Source organism: Puntigrus tetrazona, chromosome 13, assembly GCF_018831695.1.
Source record: "Puntigrus tetrazona isolate hp1 chromosome 13, ASM1883169v1, whole genome shotgun sequence".
In the NCBI taxonomy this organism is placed as follows: domain Eukaryota; kingdom Metazoa; phylum Chordata; class Actinopteri; order Cypriniformes; family Cyprinidae; genus Puntigrus; species Puntigrus tetrazona.
The window spans coordinates 19033154-19055653 of NC_056711.1; the positions used below are offsets into that span (position 1 = coordinate 19033154).

A 22500-nucleotide genomic window follows, 5' to 3' on the forward strand; every position below is an offset into this window, starting at 1 on the left:
ATATATACTGTATGCATCATATGATAAGAAAACAAGTCAAACGCTAAAATGTTACAAAGTGAATGTCAAAAGGGAAGTGGCTTATACAATATCTTTTAACAAAAACGGAGTTCGGTGGAAAAAAGTGGCATGAAATCATGTTTTTAAGTCGTTTTTTCTAATTACAGTATAATGCAAGACTGGGTGATTTTATTACAATTACAGTAGATATTTTTGAATGAAACATACGTGTAATGTGTTAAAAATGAAAATTTAGTTTTAATTAAGTTTCATATTTATTTAGTACTGGGTAAAATAAACAGAGAAAAATAGAAATGCTAAAATAAATACACATTTTTAATATATATTATTTAAGTCAGAGTCTTCAGAGACGTGATTATCTAGATTTAATCAATTAGAATCTTTTCTTTATTGACGATATCAATATACATTTGATATATATATCAATAATAGATCAATAAAAGATTAAATAACTAAACTAAACTCTCACAGGTTTCATAATTCTCATGATTATACAACTGCAGATGTAAACTTGGAATAAATTTAATTTTTGTAAGTGAGTGTTTAGTATTTCTAGAGTGTTAATTCATTTTTTTCTCTCCTGTTTTAGTTATTTTTGTAAGTAAAATGGGAAACGTTACTTTGGCAGTATTTTTTGTGAACCAAGCTAAACTAAATAAAAATTAAGTAAGTTGCCTCGGCAGAAATATAACAATTTTAAGTGTTATGTTAAAGGAATGGCTACCCAAAATAGTTTCGAGTATTATGCTTTTCCCAGTATTTTCAATTTTACACTTCACTGCGTTTTGTTTAATTGTTAATTAAAAGTGAGGGATATTTAAAAAGGGGCCTTGAATTATTATAAAAATAGACTGTCTTCACACTTTTTGTTGGACCCCACAGCATACCAGATATAAGCATATGTTAACTTATTCTACTAACCCTAAACCTACACTAACAGCTGCTTAGTAAACAAATGAGAATAAATAGTTAGCACCGTGTCTAAAGTGTAACCTTTTGCAGTCGATTTTCACCCGCACCGCTAAGTGCTCGTTTCCAGTCCCTCCGCTAACCGACCTTTGCTGGATCCACATCAGCCGAGGACGCCGCATCATGGACTTCTATTACTACGATCTGAACCCGTACAGCCCGACCGCCCTCCAGCAGCCCCGAGGCCGACGCCTTCAACTCCTCTGCGAGGACATCGCCGGTTCGCTTGGGCGGGTGGCCATTTGGTTCATCAACGCCCTGGCTATCGCCGCAACCTGACGTGCTGCTGGTGCTGTTCACCAGCCAGCGTAAGCTGACCGTCCTAAGTTCCTCATGTGCCACTCTGGCTCACGACCTCTGCATCGGGCGCCAGATTCGCCTGGGCGATCGCCGCGGATCTCAGGACGCGGGGCGCATAGCCACGCCATCGAGTGGCAAACCGAGCGGATGGATCGCCGGTTTCTTTCGGCCTTCGGCAAAGATCCGCTCACACGCTTGCCCACGATCACCGTGGAGCGCTGGCACACGATCACACGCCTCCCGAGCGCCACCTGGGATTGGAGGCACGCTTCGACTATAATGGTCGCGGGATGGGCGCCGGTTCAGTAATGGCTCTCTGATGCCCTTGACGGCGCCAGCAGCTACAACAAAGCCAGCATGTGCTTGCCGATGGACATCGACTTCTATCCCAAGCTTTCACGCCATACTCCTCTTGCTGTTCAACGCCGGGCCTTCCTGGTGATCTGGCGGCTGCTACGTGTGCATTTACGGCGCTGCCCGCGAACTCCAGAGTTCCCGGACGACCGCCGACGCCTAAGATCGCTTAAGCGCATAGCCGCGGTTGACCACCTACTTCTCGTGCATGGCGCCATTTCCTGCTGCCATCTCCGCGCCTTCAAAGTCCGCTCATCACGGTGACCAACTCCAAGATCCTCCTGGTGCTTTTCTACCCCATCAATCAGGCAAGAAACTCCTTCCCCACGCCTATCTTCACCAGGGCCTTCAGGAAGGACGTTGCATCCTTCTGAGCTCCATGGCTGCTACAGAGCAAAGCCAACCTGTACCACATGAAGACGTATCACTTCTGAAAACATCAACCGAAGTAAAAGCAGTTCGCTCCAACGCCGAACCCAAAGTTTCCTCGCGCCGTGATGTCCGCTAGCTCCCATCTGACAGCTCCACCGCGACGCAAAGAGTCTAGAGAAACAGATGGTTTTCTTGAGTCCTGCCTCTTGAACTTTGTTCAGTCTTCTCTGTGAAGGTGACATGCTTTTCAGAGAGTACGTAACCCATTTTCTTACCTCTCAATGACGATTTAGAAATCAGGAAGATTAATTTTCTTAAAAGTGAATACTGTGCCTAGAAAGGCCATTATTAGTGTGAGTAAAACGCATCTAAAAGTAGTAAGTCACATCCAGATCTATGTTTCAGACCTTAGATCTTTTTGTTTTACTGTGAACTGCCAAGCATCGTCATTTTCAGAAACTCTTCAAGCTTTTAGCCTTTGTTGTCCAACTCAGCCCGATCATTGTTTTGCATAATTGCTGTAAAAGTTTCATTTGAAAGTTTAACGTGTTTCCTTATTTAAGTTACGTATCTACGTTATAACTTAATCAGGTGTTATCGCTGATGTTTGAAGATCAGACTGGATTATGTCTTTTATTGTCTGAGATGTTGTTTTATGTCACGGAATAGCGCCACTATGTGGACAAATCCATTGTATTGACAGCATTACAAATGAAGGTCTTTTTCTTACTATGTAGTTGGCTGTTTGAAGGCTAATAAAAAAAAAAAAATGTTTGTAGTCTCTTATTATGTACTTGAATTCTTAAACTATACTCATATTTTTGTCTAGTAGGCAAATAATTAATTTTATTTATCATTTATTCATTCATTTTTTATTTTATTGCCCAGCTTATTTCACATACTGCTTTAAAGCATTTTCACTTTTTTATGCCCAAACAACGCCTGAATGAAGGAGTAAACTAAATGCCAATAATAACACAGCCTATGCTACTTGTAGGCATTTTAAACAAACAGTCGAATATTAATTATGAAATTATTAATAAATAAATAATAGTAACAAAAGAAAAATCATCTCAGGTAACGTAATTGCGATTTATTTATTGCAAGTATAAACAACAATAGCTACAGTAATTAAATACAACACTGGATGACAGCATAAATAAAATAAATAATACAGGGATATAAGTATTAAAAAGTAAGACACGGAGGTGTAAATCAAAATTATTTAACATTCAAAAGATTAGTATTGCTATAGTTGCACAAAAAAATATGTAATTTGCACATTTCGAATATAACATTTTGTCGATAATATAAAAACTCTCTCCTATTTGTTCTGTGTTATGTTAACGATGAGCATTTATCGTTGGGGCGGGGCTTGACGGAATAGACTAACCAGAAACTTGCTTAGCTCCCCCAAGTTTAACTCTGTATCACTTTATTAACATTGAAAATACACTTTATCTTTAAAACCTTATAAAAGTGCTTAATATGGCTTATAAACAATAGATACATAATTACATAATTACCTTTGGAATAAGTTCCCTTTAATATCTATTTTGTGTCTCAGCATACAAACATGTATTTCACCTCAAACTGTTTTTTTTTTTTTTGTTTTAATAAATGCCTGAAATAAAACCGCTCTATATTTTTCGATAACTGCGCGGTTAATAATCAATCATAAGTCTGTCCTTCACCGTAATAATTAACAGAGCTGTTAAAAATGAAAGAGCAAGCTAATAGCCCATTTTGTTGTCCTCGTGAAGTTATTTCCATGTACTTTATTAATAGTAATCGAATAATAATATTAATACTACGTATGACTAATAACGCAGCATGTAATTGTATAGCACTAATAATAGTCGGATAAATATATAGTTTAAAAGCTGCTGAATATAAAGAAACTGTTAGCGTCATCCAACAAATACGGCAAGTATCGGCTCCTGCTGTGGGCCGTCATGCGAGGGAGGCAAGGAGCCGCCTCTGTCACGAGCCGCATTCTGCGCGAGCTGAAGGTCCGAGAGAAAACGGTAGAGAAGATGTTAGTCGATCGTACGCGCGCTCTGCCCGCCGCGTTCACTCGCCTCGACGCGCTCGGGAGCAAGGACGAGGAAAGGTTTCAGCGATGTCGTCTTTTAACCCGCTGCTGCTCGTCGGGTTGTTTTCGCAGTCGGTCAGCGTCGCGGCTGGTAAGATGTGCGAGTTTTTAAAGTCGCGGTGGTAGAGAACGATCGTAAAAGTTCAGCGCTGCTGCGTGATGTGGTGCGGCCGTCTTTAAGGAGATTCCGCGTTGTTTTTGTCGTATGGATTTGATTTGTGCGCAGCGAAGGATCGCGAAACCTGTGTTTTCTATGTGGAAATCCTCACTTAATTGTTTGATTTATGTTCTGCCTGTTTACGAACCTAATGAAATCCGTAAGAATACTCTACTAAAATGTTAAGGAACTATACCAGTTTAAAAAGCTTGAAAACGCAAGATTTCTTTCGTAAATAGCCTCATATATTTACAAAACACTAGATCTCCTTATTCTGGAAAAAAATTACCTATGGGTTCAATGATGTCAATCAAATTTTTCTATTAAATATTTGACATTTTATATATATATATATATATATATATATATATATATATATATATATATATATATATAATGTATGCATATGCATTTATGTGTATATATGTATGTGTGTGTGTATATATATATATATATATATATATATATATATATATATATATATAATGTATGTATATGCATTTATGTGTATATATGTATGTGTGTATATATATATATATATATATATATATATATATATATATATATATATATATATGCATATGCATTTATGTGTATATATATATATATATATGTTATATATATATATATATATATATATATATATATATATATATATATATATATATATATATATGCATATGCATTTATGTGTGTATATATATATATATATATATATATATATATATATATATATATATATATATATATATATATATATATATATATATATATACACACATATATGCATATGCATTTATGTGTGTGTATATATATATATATATATATATATATAATGTGTGTGTATGTGTATATATATATATATATATATATATATATATATATATATATATATATATATATATATATATATATATATATATATATAATGTATATATGCATACATGTTTGTAATTTATAAGTATATATAAAAAGTAATTTTTGTGAATGAGTGCTATATTTGAAATTATAAACTAATTAATCACTGTGTACAACATTTAACTCTTAATTGTTAATTATCAAAAGTTGAGCGTTTGCATTTGGATTTGGCCACTTATCAACACGCCTTGATATGCCGCACTAAAACCTCTACACATCTTAAAAAAAGAAGTGATTAAAAAAAAAAAAATTTTTTAAGGTTATTAATAAGACATTTTCAGAAATGCGATGCAGATTCAAGCTAGACAGTGATTTAAAATTGTTAACATTTTTAGAGATTACAGTGGTGTACTTCAATAATTGCTCCTGCTTCATTAAAGGTTTAGAAACTAAATAGTGCTGGTCTGTGACTATTTAGTTCTGTAGTCAGTAGTTTCCAATCATGAGACTTCGCAAACACTTGTTGTACTTACACTATTGTTGTTAATCATATGTAAATTCTTAGGCTACATTAATAGGTTTGATTTGAAAAGTTGATCGTTTTTGATCGAAAACTAACTTGATCTAATATATAATTGTTCGTACAATATGTCTAATATATAACTTCCTCTGAATATCTATTTCTCCTAATACTAACTTTATCAAAACACGGCAACCCGATTGAGTCGTTCGGATCAAAACATTAGCACTAGCTTATCCAAAGAAACGTGTATAAACGGTCGATACTGAAGACTTTATTAAAAATTCACGTCACTTGTCACCTTCGGCTCTACTCCGGCATGTAACAGAAAACAGTTTGGGCTTTTATTTGCCTTCAGCTGAAACCTTATATCACAGTGTTGAATGTACAGTATCTAAAACCGTTATTTCTAGAAAAAATTGGGTGCCAAATTCCAGATAATAGTTATTCATCCACAAAATCAGTTTTGAAATGCCTTTTTTGCTCCGTGGCATTGATGGAAAGAGCTTATTCCCATCAACTGGAGACAGGAAAAAAGCCATTTCTAAATATTTCAGTGATCCGTTACTTAAAAATACTTATATTTTAAAAGTTTTTCAGTACTTTTGAGCTGCTCTCGGTGCAGGATTAGACTTTATGCTATATTTGAAAGTTTGAAACATGCTGCGTAAATGAGACTGAAAAGATCTGTTATTTTGGTTTAAACTCCGTATGAAAAGAAACGGTAGCATTTAAAAAACGGTAGTAGACCGCATACCGTTTGAAAACTACTTCTAAATTGTGTTAATGGTTTGCTAAGCAAAATAAACGGATGTTGTGCTGATTGTGACCACAGACAGATAAAGGGATAGCAGTAGGAAAACAGTATATTATCATGACCGATTTAGTAAACATAGACTTTTCGTGCTGGATTTCCATTTGTGTATCTGAAATTTATTGTACACAAACCTGGAGTGGTTTTGTATATATCTTAATGAAGAAGTGATGTGGTTAGTGTTGTAATCAAACAGGCAGAAATTACTGATCGCCTCTACAGGGTACTAAATAAAACTCCTTTCTGCCTGTAGAGTACAAATCACCACAACTACAGATGACTATTTTGTCTGCTTTGTTTAAATTTTAAACACTAACTACATCCACTTTCATTAGGATACATGGCAAAACCACCAGGTTTTAGCTTATAAACACAATGAAATTTCATACAATGGAAACTGAGCACGCAAAAGTTCATGTTACTAATCAATATACGGCCAATATACTGTTTTTTTCCTACTGCAATATCCTCTTTATCTAATCTGTGGTCAATCAAAGTACAACATCCGCCTGTTGTAACCAAATCATTAACACAATTTAAGTAGTTTTCAAACAGTATGCCCACTACCGTTTTTTTAAATGCTTAACAATTCTTTTCACAAGGTTTACTCCCAAACCAAATAACAGATCTTTTCAGTCTCAGGCTACAGCATGCTCAAACTTAAAATATAGCATAAAGAGTCTAACTCTGCACCGGCTGCAGTCAAAAGTACTGGAAAAACTTTAAAAATATAAGTATTTTTGCTAACGGATCACTGAAATATTTAGAATGGCTTTTTCTGTCTCAGTTGATGAATAAGTTCTTCCATCAATGCACGGAGCAAAAAAGGCATTTTAAAACTGATTTGTGGATGAATAACACTTATTATCTGAATTTGCAATCCAATTTTTCTAGAAAGTAACGGTTTTAGATATCGTACATTCAACACTGTGAGGTGGGTCAGCTTTGAAGGCAAACTAAAAGCTAAACTGTTTTCGTTACATGCAGGTAGAGCCAAAGCAGGTGACAAGTGACGCGGCTTTGTAAAGTCTTAGTATCAATCAGCCTATACACGCCTCTTTTGGATAGAAAACTAGTGCTAATGTTTTGATCCTAACGACTCAATCGTGGTTTGCCGCGTTTTGATAAAGTTAGTATTAGGAGAAATAGATATTCAGAGGGGAGAGTTATATATTGTATATATTATGTACAGACAATTATATATTAGATTGTTGGTTTTTTCAGTCAAAAACAGTCAACTTTTTCAAGTCAAAACCTATTAATGTAGCCTAAGAATTTTATATGATTAACAACAATAGTGTAGGGGTACAACAAGTGTTTACTAAGTAAAATCTCATGATTTAGAGCATTGACTCAGGAACTAAAGAAGTCAGCAGACCAGCAATTATTTAGTTTCTAAACCTTTTTAATGAAACTAGGCAGATTATTAGTACACCACTGTAATCCTCAAAAATGTTAAATAATTTTTAAATCACTGTCTAGCGGAGGATCTGCATCGCATTTCTGAAAATGTCTTATTAATAACCTTAAAAATTTTTTTTTTTTTAATCCTTCTTTTAAGATGTGTAGGGTTTTGGGTACGCATATCAAGGTCGTTATTAAGTGGCCATGTTATGAGCTGTCCAAATGCAAACGCCAACTTTTGATACAATTAACAATTAAGAGAGTTAAATGTTGTACTGCAGTGATTTAATTGGTTTATAATTTCAAATATAGCACTCATTCACAAAAGTACTTATATATACTTATAAGAAGTGTAAAAATATGTGCATATATTATTATATATATATATATATATATATATATATATATATATATATATATATATATATATATATATATATATATACACACATACACACATTATATATATATATATATATATATATATATACACACATATAATGATATGCATATATGTGTGTATATATATATATATATATATATATATATATATATATATATATATATATATATATATATATATATATATATATATATACACATAAAATGCATATGCATATATATATATATAGTATATATATATATATATATATATATATATATATATATATATATATATATATATATATATATACACACATAAATGCATATTATGCATATATATATATATATATATATATATATATATATATATATATATATACACATACATATATACACATAAATGCATATGATACATTATATATATATATATATATATATATATATATATATATATATACACACACACATACATATATACACATAAATGCATATGCATACATTATATATATATATATATATATATATATATATATATATATATATATATATATATAAAATGTCAAATATTTAATGAAAAATTTGATTGACATCATTGAACTCCATAGGTAATTTTTTCAGAATAAGAGATCTAGTGTTTTTGTAAATATATGAGGCTATTTACGAAAGAAATCTTAGTGTTTTTCAAGCTTTAAACTGGTATAGTTCCTGTAACATTTAGTAGAGTATTCTTACGGATTTCATTAGGTTCGTAAACAGGCAGAAAATCAAACAATTAAGTGAGGATTTCACGCAGAAAACATGTGCTCTCATGATCCCGCCTGCACTCCTGCGCGTCAAATCAAATCCATACGATAAAACAACGCGGAATCTCCTTAAAGACGACACGCACCACATCACACGCAACAGCGCTGAACTTTTACGGTCGTTCTTTACCACCGCGACTTTTGGCGAAACTCGCATTATCTTATCACCAGCCGCGACGCTGACCGACTGCGAAAAACAACCCGACGAGCAGCAGCGGAGTTAAAAGACGCGACATCGCCGAGGAAAAGCCTCTCGTCCTCGTTCCCGGAGCAAGTCAGGCGAGTGAACGCGGCAAGGTGAGCGCGCGTACGTCGACTAACATCTTCTACCGTTTTCTCGGACCTTCAGGGGCTCGCGCAGGACGCGCGCTCGCGGTGACGGGGCGGCTCGCGCGCTCCCTCGCATGACGTCACAGCAGGAGCCGTACTTTTCCCATTATTTGTTGGATGACGCCAACAGTTTCTCATATTCAGCAGCTTAAAACTATATATTTATCCGACTATTATTAGTGCTATACCAATTACGCTGCGTTGGGTCATACACGTATTATTATTATTATTATTCGATTACTTTTATTAATAAAGTACATGAAAGAAGCAAGACAAATAAAATAGGCTATTAGCTTACTCTTCATTTTTAACAGCTCTATTAATTACTACGGTGAAGGACAGACTTATGATTGAAGTTATTAACTGCGCAGTTATCGAAAATATAGAGCGGTTTTATTTCAGGCATTTATTTAAAAACAAAAACAGTTTGAGGCGTAAATATGTTTGTATGCTGCACGCAAGACACAAAAATAGATATTAAGGAACTTATTCAAGGTAATTATAATTATACCCATTGTTTATAAGCCATATTGCTTAATTTTTATAAAGGTTTTAAAGATAAAGGTGTATTTTCAATGTTAATGAGAGTATACAGAGAGTTAAAAACTTGGGGGCTAAGTGTTTGATTGGTCTTATTCCTGTCGGCTCTGGGCTCCCATGGCGATAATACTCATCGTTAACATAACACAGAACAAATAGGAGAGGTTTTTATTATCGACAAAATGTTATATTCGGAAATGTACATTTTACCCAAATTACATATTTTTTGTGCAACTGTAAGCAATACTAATCTTCGGTCGTTAAATAATTTGAATTAATACTCACGTCTTACTTTTTAATACTTATATCCCTGTATTATTTATTTTATTTATACTCGTCATCCAGTGTTGTATTTAATTACTGTAGCTATTGTTGCTTATACTCTGTACAAATAAATGCAAATTACGTTACCTGAGATGATTTCTTTGTTTACTATTGACTCATTTATTAATAATTTCATAATTAATATTCGATCGTTTGTCAAAATGCCTACAAGAGCATAGGCTGTGTTATTGTTGGCATTTTAGTTTTTCCTTCATTCAGGCGTTGTTTGGGCATAAAAAGTGAAAGTACTTTAAAGCAGTATGTAAATACGCTGGGCAATAAAATAAAACAAATGAATAAATGATAAATAAATTCAATTATTTGCCTACTAGACAAAAATATGAAGTATAGTTTAAGAATTCAAGTACATAATAAGAGACTACAAACATTTTTTTTTTTTTTTTTATTAGCCTTCAAACAGCCAACTACATAGTAAGAAAAAGACTTTCATTTGTAATGCTGTCAATACAATGGATTTGTCCACATAGTGGCGCTTATTCCGTGACATAAACAAATATCTGTGACAATAAAGAACATAATCCAGTCTGGATTCTTCAAACATCAGTTGATAACACCTAGTTGCTATAACGTAGATACGTAACTTAAATAAGGAACATGTTAAATTTCAAATAATCTTTTACAGCAATGGTGCAAACAAATGATCGGGCTGAGTTCGACAACAAAAGGCTAAAAAGCTTGAAGAGTTTCGAAAATGACCGATGCTTGGCAGTTCAATAGAAACAAAAGATCTAAGGTCTAAACATGGGAGATCTGATGTGACTTGCTACTTTTAGATGCGTTTTACTTACTAATAATATTCTTCAGTGCAGTATTCACTTTAAAAGTGTCTTCTGATTTCTGTGTCGATGCATTGAGAGGTAAGAAAATGGGTTAGAGCTGTTTCAAAGCATGTCACCTTCACAGAGAAAGACTGAACAAAGTTCAAGGGCAGGACCTGAAGAAAAACCATCTGTTTCTCTAGACTTTGGGTGCCCATGTAATGAGCTGTCAGATGGGGGGTGCCGGCATCCGCACGACGCGCGAGGAGCTGAGTTCGCGCTGGAGCCGGAGCTGCTTTTTGCTTCGCTGATGTTTTCAGAGAAGTACGCCTTCATGTGGTACAGGTTGGCTTTGCTCTCGCAGGTCGCGTATTGTGAAGGATGCACGCCGGCCCTTCCTGAAGGCCCAGAAGATGGCGTGAGATGAAGCGGGTTTACGCACGAGTTGATGGGGTAGAAAGCACCAGGAGGATCTTGGAGTTGGTCACCGTGATGAGCGGGACTTTGACAAGCATGGAGATACAAACTAAATGGGCGCCATGCACAGGAAGCTGTGAAGATCAGCACGTGCCATGCGCTTTGGCGATCTTGGCGCTGGCAAAGGCCCCGAACTTCTAAGGCGGACGGCGCCAGAATAATAATGCAGCAGCCGATCGTCACCGGTGGGCGCGTTCCTGACGCGGAACAGCAAGAGGAGCATGGACGCGAAGCTTGGGATAGAGGCGCTCGATGTCCATCGGGCAAGGTTACGTTGACTTGTTGTAGCACACGCCTCGGGCTGGCGGGCAGGAGAGCTATTACTAGACAAAGCGCCCATCCTACCACCATTACAGTAGTCGGCGTGCCTCAATCAGGCGCGCCCAGGCGGAGAGCGTGTGTGATCGTGGTGCCAGCCCACGGTGATCGACAGCGCAGTAGACGGATAGCTCCCGCCGGCGACCGAAGAAACCCGCGATCCCGCATCCCGCCTCCGGTTTGCCACTGGATGGCGTGCTGACTGTAACGCTTCGCGCTCCTGAGATCCACGGCGCGCATCATGAGTAGATACGCCGATGCAGAAACGCGCGCTTTCAGGTGGCACATGAGGAACTGGGGACGGTCAGCTTGCAGCGCGTTGGTGAACAGCACCAGCAGCACCGCCAGGTTGCCGGCGATGGCCAGGACGCTGATGAACCAAATGGCCACCCCGCAAGAAGCCGAACCCGCGATGTCCTCGCAGGGGCGCCAGCGCCGGCCTCGGGGCTGCACTGGAGGGCCGGCCGGGCTGGCACGTTCAGATCAGAGTAATAGAAGTCCATGATGCCGAAGCGCTCGGCTACGTGGATCCAGCAAGGTCCGTTCGCCGAGGGACTGGAAACTAACGCAACGGTGCATGGTGAAAAATACGACTGCAAAAAGGTTACACTTTCAGACACTGTGCTGCATCTATTTATTCTCATTTATTATTAAGCTGTTAGTGTAGGTTTAGGTTAGTAGAATAAGCACATATGCTTATATCAGTATGCTGTGGGTCCAACTAAAAGTGTAAGAAGACAGTCTATTTTTATAATAATTCAAGGCCCCTTTTTTAAATATCCTCACTTTTAATTAACAACAATTAAACAAATGCAGTGAAGTGCAAATTGAAAATACTGGGAAAAGCATAATACTTGAGGAAACTATTTTGGGTAACCATTCCTTTAACATAACACTTAAAATTGTTATATTTCTGCGAGGCAACTTACTTAATTTTTTATTTCGTTTAGCTTGGTTCATGCAAAAATACTGCCAAAGTAATCGCTTTCCCATTTTTAACTTACAAAAATAACTAAAAACAGGAGAAAAAATGAATTAACACTCTAGAAATATAAAACATTCTCCACTTACAAAAATTAAATTTAATTAAGTTTTACATCTGCAGTTGTATAATCATGGGAATTTATGAAACTCAGAGTTTAGTTTAGTTATTTAATCTTTAATTGATCTATTATTGATATATACATCAAGCATGTTGATATACATTCAATAAAGAAAAGATTCTAATTGATTGGAAACTGATACCTAATGCCTCTGAAGACTCTGACTTAAATAATATATATTAAAAATGCATTTATTTTAGTATTTATTTTTTCTCTATTTTATTTTACTCCCCAAGTACTAAAATAAATATGAAACTTAATTAAAACTAGATTTTTCATTTTTTAACACATTGCAATATGTTTCATTCAAAAAATATCTACTGTAATTGTAATAAAATCTTTGCATTATACTGTAATTAGAAAAGAAACGCATCAAAAAACATGATTTCATGCCACTTTTTCCACCTAACTCGCTTTTTGTTAAAAGATATTGTATAGGCCACTTCCCTTTGACATTAAAACTGTAACATTTAACGCTTGACTTGTTTTCTTATCATATGATGTATACAGTATATATAATTTGAACCTGCTTTCAAATTTATCTTATGGTATGTTATCTCAACACTCAAATGAAAGCAGTATCAAACATTTCATTTTAAAAGCAATATTAGGCCTTTTTTGCGGTCAGAAAACGTAAACTTTAGTCAGACGAAGTTGGCAAATTGTTGTCACCATCAGTATGGAAGATCCATTTCCTAATGCAGAGACAACAGATCCCTCCCTATATAAGAGCGATGAGAGAAATATTTTGTAGACACAACATGAAAAGGCATGGATGGTCCTAGTGCTAGCGACGCCTCTATTCAAGTCTATTTTAATCTCAGTGTCCGTGGTGTGTCGACCTGTCCGGAGTCGCCGCGTGAGCAGAATAAACGCAGCAGTGGCTGGGATACGTGAGCTGGGCGCTTTCTCTCAGGCTCCCAGTCCCTTCAGAGGAGGAAGGCTCTGGAGGGCTAACGAGAAAGCCACCAGCATCAGCAGCACCGACTCCAGGCCACGAGGCAGCATCTCCAGCGCTGTGGAGGATGACGTCCCTGAGAGGAGGCACTGCTTACGCTTCTGGAAAAAAACTGCTTACACTCCAAATCTTTGCACAGCACACACACACACACACACACACACTATAAAATACCACAAACACATCTCGAAGCCACAGTTGCAAGCACCTTTACTGTAATATCACCTTCTGTTAGAACCTTTGTGTGTTTAAATATAGAACTGTGTGCTGTGGGGCTTTGTAAGAAGTGTTTTATGAAACTTATGAAAGTCAAATTGCTGTTTGATCAGTTGCCAGTTTCAGAAATTTTGTGTGTTGACTTTGAAAAGAACTGCAAATCGTTTCACGCCCCAGTTCTACAAAAAGAAGTTTATATCTCGTAATTAGGATTTTTTTTTTTCTTACAGGACTTTCTGTCAGATTCTGTTTTTACCTTGCAATACCTTGCCATTTTTAACCAACATCTCTAAATTTGACATCTAATTTTTTTTCTCACAATTGCTATGGGTTCTGGAGTTCATTTCACACAAATACTTTTTGTAGCAGTTTTTTCTGCACTTTTGTAGTTGATACCAGTTCTGACATCTCAATTGTGGCATTTTTACATGTAACGGTAGCACTCATGAGAATTTCAAATGCACATCATAATTCCAAGTTCGTGAGAGTTTTGTTAATACCTCCATAACTCAGACTTCACGTTTGTTTCCAGAATTGAGTTTGCACCTGGAACCGCTCAGTTAACAACTTGCAATAATATTTCAAATGCCTCCGTATCTATCGTGAAATGAAGTTAATTGCATTCAAAACATTTGAGGCCTTCAAAAGCTTATCTTGCGTATTCGGGTGTGGGCTAAGTCGGCTTTCAGAAATGGTGACAAATAAAGACTGTACTTTCCCCATCGGGTCAGTGAATGACACTAAGTGCATATCAGCGGATCTGCTCTTACCGCCATCAATCAAGCACCTAACCAGCCAGTCAACAGTCTCCAAGATGATTCTTTGAAAGTTAAAGTGCAGTATGGGTAACACTCTGTTCTAGAGCAAGGTTACGATTCTCCTCTCACGCCTGTCAGGACCTTGACACGGCAAGTGCTCGGGTCAGAGAAGAGGGACGGAAATGAACTCTCAAAGGCTATGAATTAGCGCAGAGAAAGGAAAGGAAAAAGTCTCGTGATTACAGCAATCAGTAAGGTAAAGTCTCCTTCAAACGCTGCCTTCATGAATAACACGTAGATGCTTGCTGTTCTTTAATACCATGAAAAAACAGATCATATTGCGGTTTAATACCATCAGCAGTCTGATTCAGAAATTATTACAAAGAAAAGTTGTGTAAAGTGTATTCTAGAGTATATATATATATATATATATATATATATATATATATATATATATATATATATATATATATATATATATATATATATATATATATATTTTTTTTTTTTAAGTATATATATACATATTTATATATACATTTTTTTTTTTTTAAAGTATATATATATATATATATATATATATTTTTTTTTATACTATATATATATATATATATATATATATATTTTTTTTTTTTTTTTTTTAAGTAAGTTTTTAAATATATATATATATTATTTATATGTATATATATATATATATATGTATTAGTATATATATATATATATATATATATATGTACAGTATATATATATATATATACTGTATATATATATATATATATATATATATATATATATGTATATGTATATATATATATTGTATATATATATATATATATATATATATATATATATATATATATATATATATATATATATATATATGCATATATATATATATATATATATATATATATATATATATATATATATATATATATATACAAAAATTAATATATAAATCTGTAAATGAATAAAAGGACTAAAGTAGAACTGAACTAAGATTAGTGGCATCTCACAATTTGCAAATATTTAGCAAATTATTTATTATTTAAATATAACAGAGTTTGTCTGTTTTGAGTTGTATTGAAAAGATTTACTGTAGCTAATAAAATAGACACGGGTCAATAAATATCGCATTATTCTGTAATCTGCAGAACAATGGCCAAAAACGAAAAGCTGATGTGGAACTGAACGATTATTGCATTCATAACTTGTAAACATTTACAGTTTGTCCGTCTTGGTTCCATTGAAGGCATGGCTTTCATTTCTCAAATCCATTGTTGAAGAGATTCTGAAAAGATAAAGAGAGAGAGGAAAGCCAATAAGCAGATAATGACTTAAACGGTTCAAGTACATAATTCTTTGTTTTAAAACTGTCGCTTACAAAACACTGATTATCCAGCTTTAGGAAGTGTTTGCTATCCAGATACACGAGATTGAAGGCTGCGCGCCTCTGCATTAAAAGTAGACTACAAAGGTCTGGTTAACGGCAAACCCAGGGAAACACGCTAACGCCATTAAACACATTCTGCTCTTTCTTGCTTTTATGCTAATACGCCACTAAAACACCAGCGCAATACTTGGTTTTGTTTTGGCTATGATCAAAGGGGTTCGCCAAGAAAACCTAACAAATTGATTTCAAACGAGCATAACCAGTCCGACTTTAATAGCTTGCATAGAGGTTGTTTTACGTGCTGCAATGAAGCTGTCGGCAAAGCATGGGAACTTGATCAAAAACAAAACCACAACTCAAGATTAAGAGCACTGTATTTTATTAAAGGGGGCTTTTTACATCGGATTTTAAGACAAAGCAGCTTAATTGTTTTTTTTCTGTCAGAGTGCATATAAAACTAGTTTAAGACCGAGCAAAACCTCTAAGAGTCATTATAACAGGTTACTAATTAGCCACCAAAAAAAACATACTGGTGAATTAATAAGGTGAATATTAAATAGAAACGCACGCTTTAAGTGTCTGGCAGCTGAAAATTTGCTGAAATATTTTGCAGTTTAAAATGTGTGCTTCCTATTTGAATATGTATTAAAATCGAATTTATTCTTTTAATGAAAGCTGAATTTTCATCACGCTCAGTCGCTGGCTTTCAGCGAATTTCTGAAATCTTTCTGATATACTGTTTTGTCGCCAAGAAACATTTCTGATCATCATCAATGTTGAAAACTGCTTTATATTACTTTATAAAGCCTTCTCATTCATTTAAAGCATCCTTGCCGAACTATAGCATTAATTACCGTATATTGTTGTTATTTAAACCTTAGTTACTCACATGGTGGTGTATTCACTCGCCATTCCGATTTAAAGCATTTGGTGGGACTGAACGCAGGTTGAGATTGTCACAAATATACCTACATAGGAACAAAGCCACTTTAGTGATCAAAATAATAACATAATATACACCTGTGTTCATCCGTGACAGCGTATCTTTCATAACGCCCATTATTAATCCAGCACGTAAACGGGTAGCATTGCCGTGATTATAGTTTTCCATCGCTTGTTGTCACTCACCACAGACCAGAGAAATAACAAACTCACAGAATGAAGTCGGACTCCAGGAGAAAATGGAGGTCAGGTCAGGGAAGACACTTATGCCGGTGTTGGAGATGCTCCTGTCGCCATAAAAATCAAAAATGTGTTTTGATCAGTGAAAGAAAATGTATCTAATTATAGTCTCTCTAGTGGTATTGTGTTTTATAGTTTTATATATATGGACCAGGGTTTCACACACACAAAAAAAAAAAAAAAAAAATATATATATATATATATATATATATATATATATATATATATATATATATATATATATATTAGGCTTTACAGTTAATTGATAATTATAATTACGGATACTACAATTATGTAACCATTCAAAGTTTTGATTTTAATTCCACTGTTTTCATTTTCATTTCAGTATAACATTACAATAACTTTCATAGTTTTGCTTTTTTTATTTAAAGAGTAAAGCAATATAATGTATAATTGACATCTGAGGCTTAATTTTTATAGAAAAGCAATAAAGGTTTTTGAGTTTGGTGTTTTCAGCTTGTTTATGTTCATGTTGCTGCTATATATATATATATATATATATATATATATATATATATATATATATATATATATTTTTTTTTTATATATAGATATATAGATATATATATGCTGTATGCTTATATTAGTATATATATATATATATATATATATATATATATATATATATATATATATATATACACACACATACACATAATAACTTTTAATTTGAATGTGATTAATCAAGGTTAATTGTTCGACAACATACACACACACACACTTCCTAAATCAAACAAAATGCTTAAATTAAAATATTTTACATATAGTATATGTATATATAAAAACAAAACATATATATATATATATATATATATATATATATATATATATATATATATATATGCTGTATATGCTGTAATAATTATTATAAAAATGTTGTTTCTGTAGAGTAAGATATATGTTACATTTATATATTAAAATGTATTTATGTATTTATGTATTTATATATGATATAAATGATATTAATTTAGTACTGCTCACAGATATCTCAGCTTGGGAAGGTGGTTGAAGGCCAGCGGCTGGAGGCAGTGAACCAGGTTCCTTGTGTTCTGGATTGAGCTGGGACAAAATTCTTGCATGAAAATCACAAATGACACATTTCTGTGAAAAGACTTCTTGTTAGAGAACGTTCCGCTCCAGTCTCATAATTCAATACAGTCATAAAATTATCCGTGAATCACTTTCCATTACGGTTCCTCGGACGGTTCCTTTGCATCTCCGAGACATTCAGAAGGTTGTTGAAAGCTTCCGTCTCTATGGTTTCCACTGATATGCTCTGGGAGATTTCTCTGATCCCCAAAACACAAAAGAACAGATGAAATGAAAATACGTGTCCTATAATACACCGCGCTCTCTGCTTTCATCTGTGCTCATAACACGGAATAAATGAACGTGCACCATCAAAACAGAATCTAGAAATGACGGGTTAAATTTGAATTCACGCTGATTTCGATTGGTGCATTTTTATACGTTTAATCATTTTGAATGTACAACATCAACGCACTGACGTAAAAACACTGGAACTGGTTTCTGAAATATTGGGACTCTCTTAATGGTAGAGAAACGTTTTGAAATGCCTGTTCAAAATATTCGGTAGAAATCACAGAACCGAACGAAACGAATTAAATTGCATTAAAAGTAAACGATGCATTAAATAAACGCCTAAAGCCATTCTAATATTTTCTGCTTTATTTTAAAGCGTTAAAATGTTCCACCCAAGACGCCGCGCCTGTCGCTTTAAATTCTCAGGATGCATTCTGATTGGCCGTCAATGTCTGCATCGCTATGGCGCCACGGACTCTGCTATCCCTTAATATCAAATTGTAGTTTTTATCGCAAGAGGGCTCCTTTTAACTCCCGCTGATCTTTTAGCGGCTTTATTCCAACAGTGGCTTTATTAGACATATTTCATGCTCATAAAATGTACATCTGGCCAAAATACGCCTGTATCTTCTACGTACTCTACTAATAAAAACGCGACTGGTATGATAACGACAGGTAAATTTGTAATTGCGCTTGCATTCCTGCGCATTCTAATTGAGGTTTTTGCAAGTTGCGATTGCCCAACGATCCAAAAAAACATCTCATCCGAGGCCGTTTCAATGGCTTTTTGAGAGAAAGACTGCTCCCAGAATCTGCTGGACTATTAAAACCGCTACCATCATGTCAAAACCACTCCATGCGCCGCCAAAGACTTATCTATTCTGTGCAAGCACTCAAACTGTTCCTCAACAACCCGGCCCTGAGCTTTTACAAAAAGCTCATGAGGGAAAACTGCACGAGATCCCCGTCTGTTCTGCGCTCTGGGAAAGGGAGGAACATCAAAGATGCTCCTCACATGTGGAGGTGAGCCTGTTGGCTCGAGGAGAAGCGAAGACGGATGGCGTTTTCTCGCTGACGCGCAGCTAAACGCCTGGTTGCATATATATTTTTTAAAGAGCAATGAATACTCACATTCTTTTCACTCCTTTCAGGCCGCTTAAACTGTGAGCGCTGATGGTCCTCACCGAGATGTAGTTCAAATCTCTGAAATCGAGGATAAATGAGGTCTGTGATATCAATAACCGCAGCAACCACTCATGGAAATGTCACGCAGTTTGGACAAAATTAATAATCCTGGTTATTCAGCCGGAAAATGTGGATAGGCTGTAAGGTCTGATAAGCCTCAAGGAAGTTACTTCCACCTTGAGACCAAGCTGATAAAAGCTCACCCAGCAAGGACCAAAATCTGAAATGAACAGTATTGAGAAAAGTACACAGCTGTTACTATTTCTGCCGAATGCTTATATGCTTATACTTGCTCAGTAACGCTTTCCTCTGCGTGTGAATGGGTGCCGCGCAGAAAAAGACAATCACAACAATCCAAACCGCTCCAGTCCATCATCTTGAGAAGAGAAAAGCTGTTGTAAGACGCTAATCAACCATCAAAAAAGCGTTTAAAACCTTTATTTTCAGAAAAACATAATGTTGCTGCTTTCTCCAGCCAAAAAGTCTAACCAGGAGAAAAATCTGCTCTGTTTGTAAAGCAAAAAAACCAAATATATTGGTTTTGATGTGAGAGGATAACAAGGGAGAAAGCGCTCTTATAGACTAGTATATATGTCCAGAAGTAATAGTTTAAAGTTAAGACTTCACAAGATGTTTCATTGATGGACTGCACTTCAGTGGATTATTGCGATGTTTTCGTCAGCCGTTTGGACTCTAATTACGACGGCACCCATTCACTGGAATAGCAACACTTCTCTAAATCCCACTGCGAAGCAAACATCTACAGCAATAAAGGTTAACGTAATAATTACGCTTTCCGGACGCACTGCTAAAAATGGCGACGCAAATCACAAGAAACGACATCAAATTACGTTTCGCGTTTCCATTCAGAGCCTGGGGCCTTTCCGCTCGTTTAATTATGAGTTAGGTTTGTTTTCGAGCGAGGGTCACCGTGCTCTCGGAGTTTGTAATTGTGAAGCGCTTCTCGATTCATCTTTCACAGCGCGGGTCTAATGATGTGAGGCCAGCTCTTGTTAGCGCCGTGGAAGACTCTCGGTCGGAGTGAAGACCGCCAGGTTTCCTACCCACCGCTGGGCTGGATCATCAAGGGAAGCTTACGTAACGGAAAAACTACTCTAGACGCATATAAAGAAGCCTCAAAACGGTCGTGTTGGTACGCTTTGTATCTTTCTTCACCTCCTTCCTTTCAATCAAATGCCTTTTTTTATTGTCAGTGGCGCTTTATGCCATGTGTTTATTTCCTTTATGAGACGTGGAAAACATGGAAGGAATTACTGCTGGAAATTTTACGGCACATAATCAATATAAAAGTTTTTTTGTGTGTGTGTTAAGAATCGACGGCCTTCACTGCAAGCTGCTAAAATAAAAGCTTCACACAACAAAAATAATACAAATAAGGTTTGTATGTTATCGCCATTGTTAAGTTGAAAAAGGACGCAAAACATCATTGTTAGTATTACAGTAAATATTATATTATATATTAATATTTAAAATGTGAATGTCTGTGGAGGCAAGGACAGAATTTAGTGCAAAGTGCGGAAATGTATGCATTTTGGATGGATTGGAAATTGTAATGCTTCATCGATTTCCAAAATTTCATTTTTTTATTTTACTGTTCTGAATCAAAGGCCTTCACTACAACCTGTCAAAATAAAAGTGTGGTTAAATTAAATCGATATTATTAATAATAATTATACATTTATTATAAATTATTATTAATAATAATTAATCAAAATAGAAAATATTTTATTATAAATATTATTATTACTAGTAGCATTATATTTCAAATATTACAATATACTACAATATTAAATACTGATCTTACAGTAAAATAAATTATTATTATTATTATTATTATTAAATTATTAAATATAAAATATTGTATAAATAGTTAAGGATTATTATTGCTATTTTATTAATTAAAATTGAATTAATTAAATTAAAATTAAATTAAAATTAATTAATTTCTTTGTCTAACATGAGCGTGTCTCACGTGTTCAAATATTATAATTATTATATATTATAATTACCCTTGGACAGGTGCTCTTTCAAAACTGGATTAATGATATTTGCCACATATTTGTTTCAACTCAGTCAGAATTAAAAACAACTTACGAAGCATTGAAAAATACAAGGAGCTGCAAGCACGGAAAAGCTTTTCTCATTTTAAGGACATTATTCATTTATATCGCATGTCCCTGATTGCACATAACTCTTATCAGGGCTCAAGGCTTCACCAGAGGAAGAAGATGATTTCAAGGTCTCAAGGACATGAAACACAGACTCTTTAACACAATCAGCTCAGCGGGTGTGATGGCAACCCGAATCGAGAGACCCGCCAGTCAGACAAAACTACTTGACCCATCTATTTTAGACAGTCCTTTTCACAAGCCTGACACGTCAACAACTCCCCGTCGCTTTTTCAGAAAAGGTAGAGGTGTCTTGAGTAAGCAGGACTGTAAATGACAAGCGATATATATTGCATCACTGCTCTGCTAACAGGCCTATTAGTGTGTTCAGAGCCCGAGGAAACTAACAGGTT

At 35.1% G+C, this 22500-nt stretch overlaps 2 pseudogenes; one reads left to right on the top strand and one right to left on the bottom strand.

Moving 5' to 3' along the window:
- Window positions 1-2249, top strand: part of LOC122356840 — a 13234-nt pseudogene extending 10985 nt beyond the window's left edge.
- A 9621-nt stretch (window positions 2250-11870) lies between these two features.
- LOC122356843 overlaps window positions 11871-22500 on the bottom strand; it is a 12691-nt pseudogene continuing 2061 nt past the window's right edge.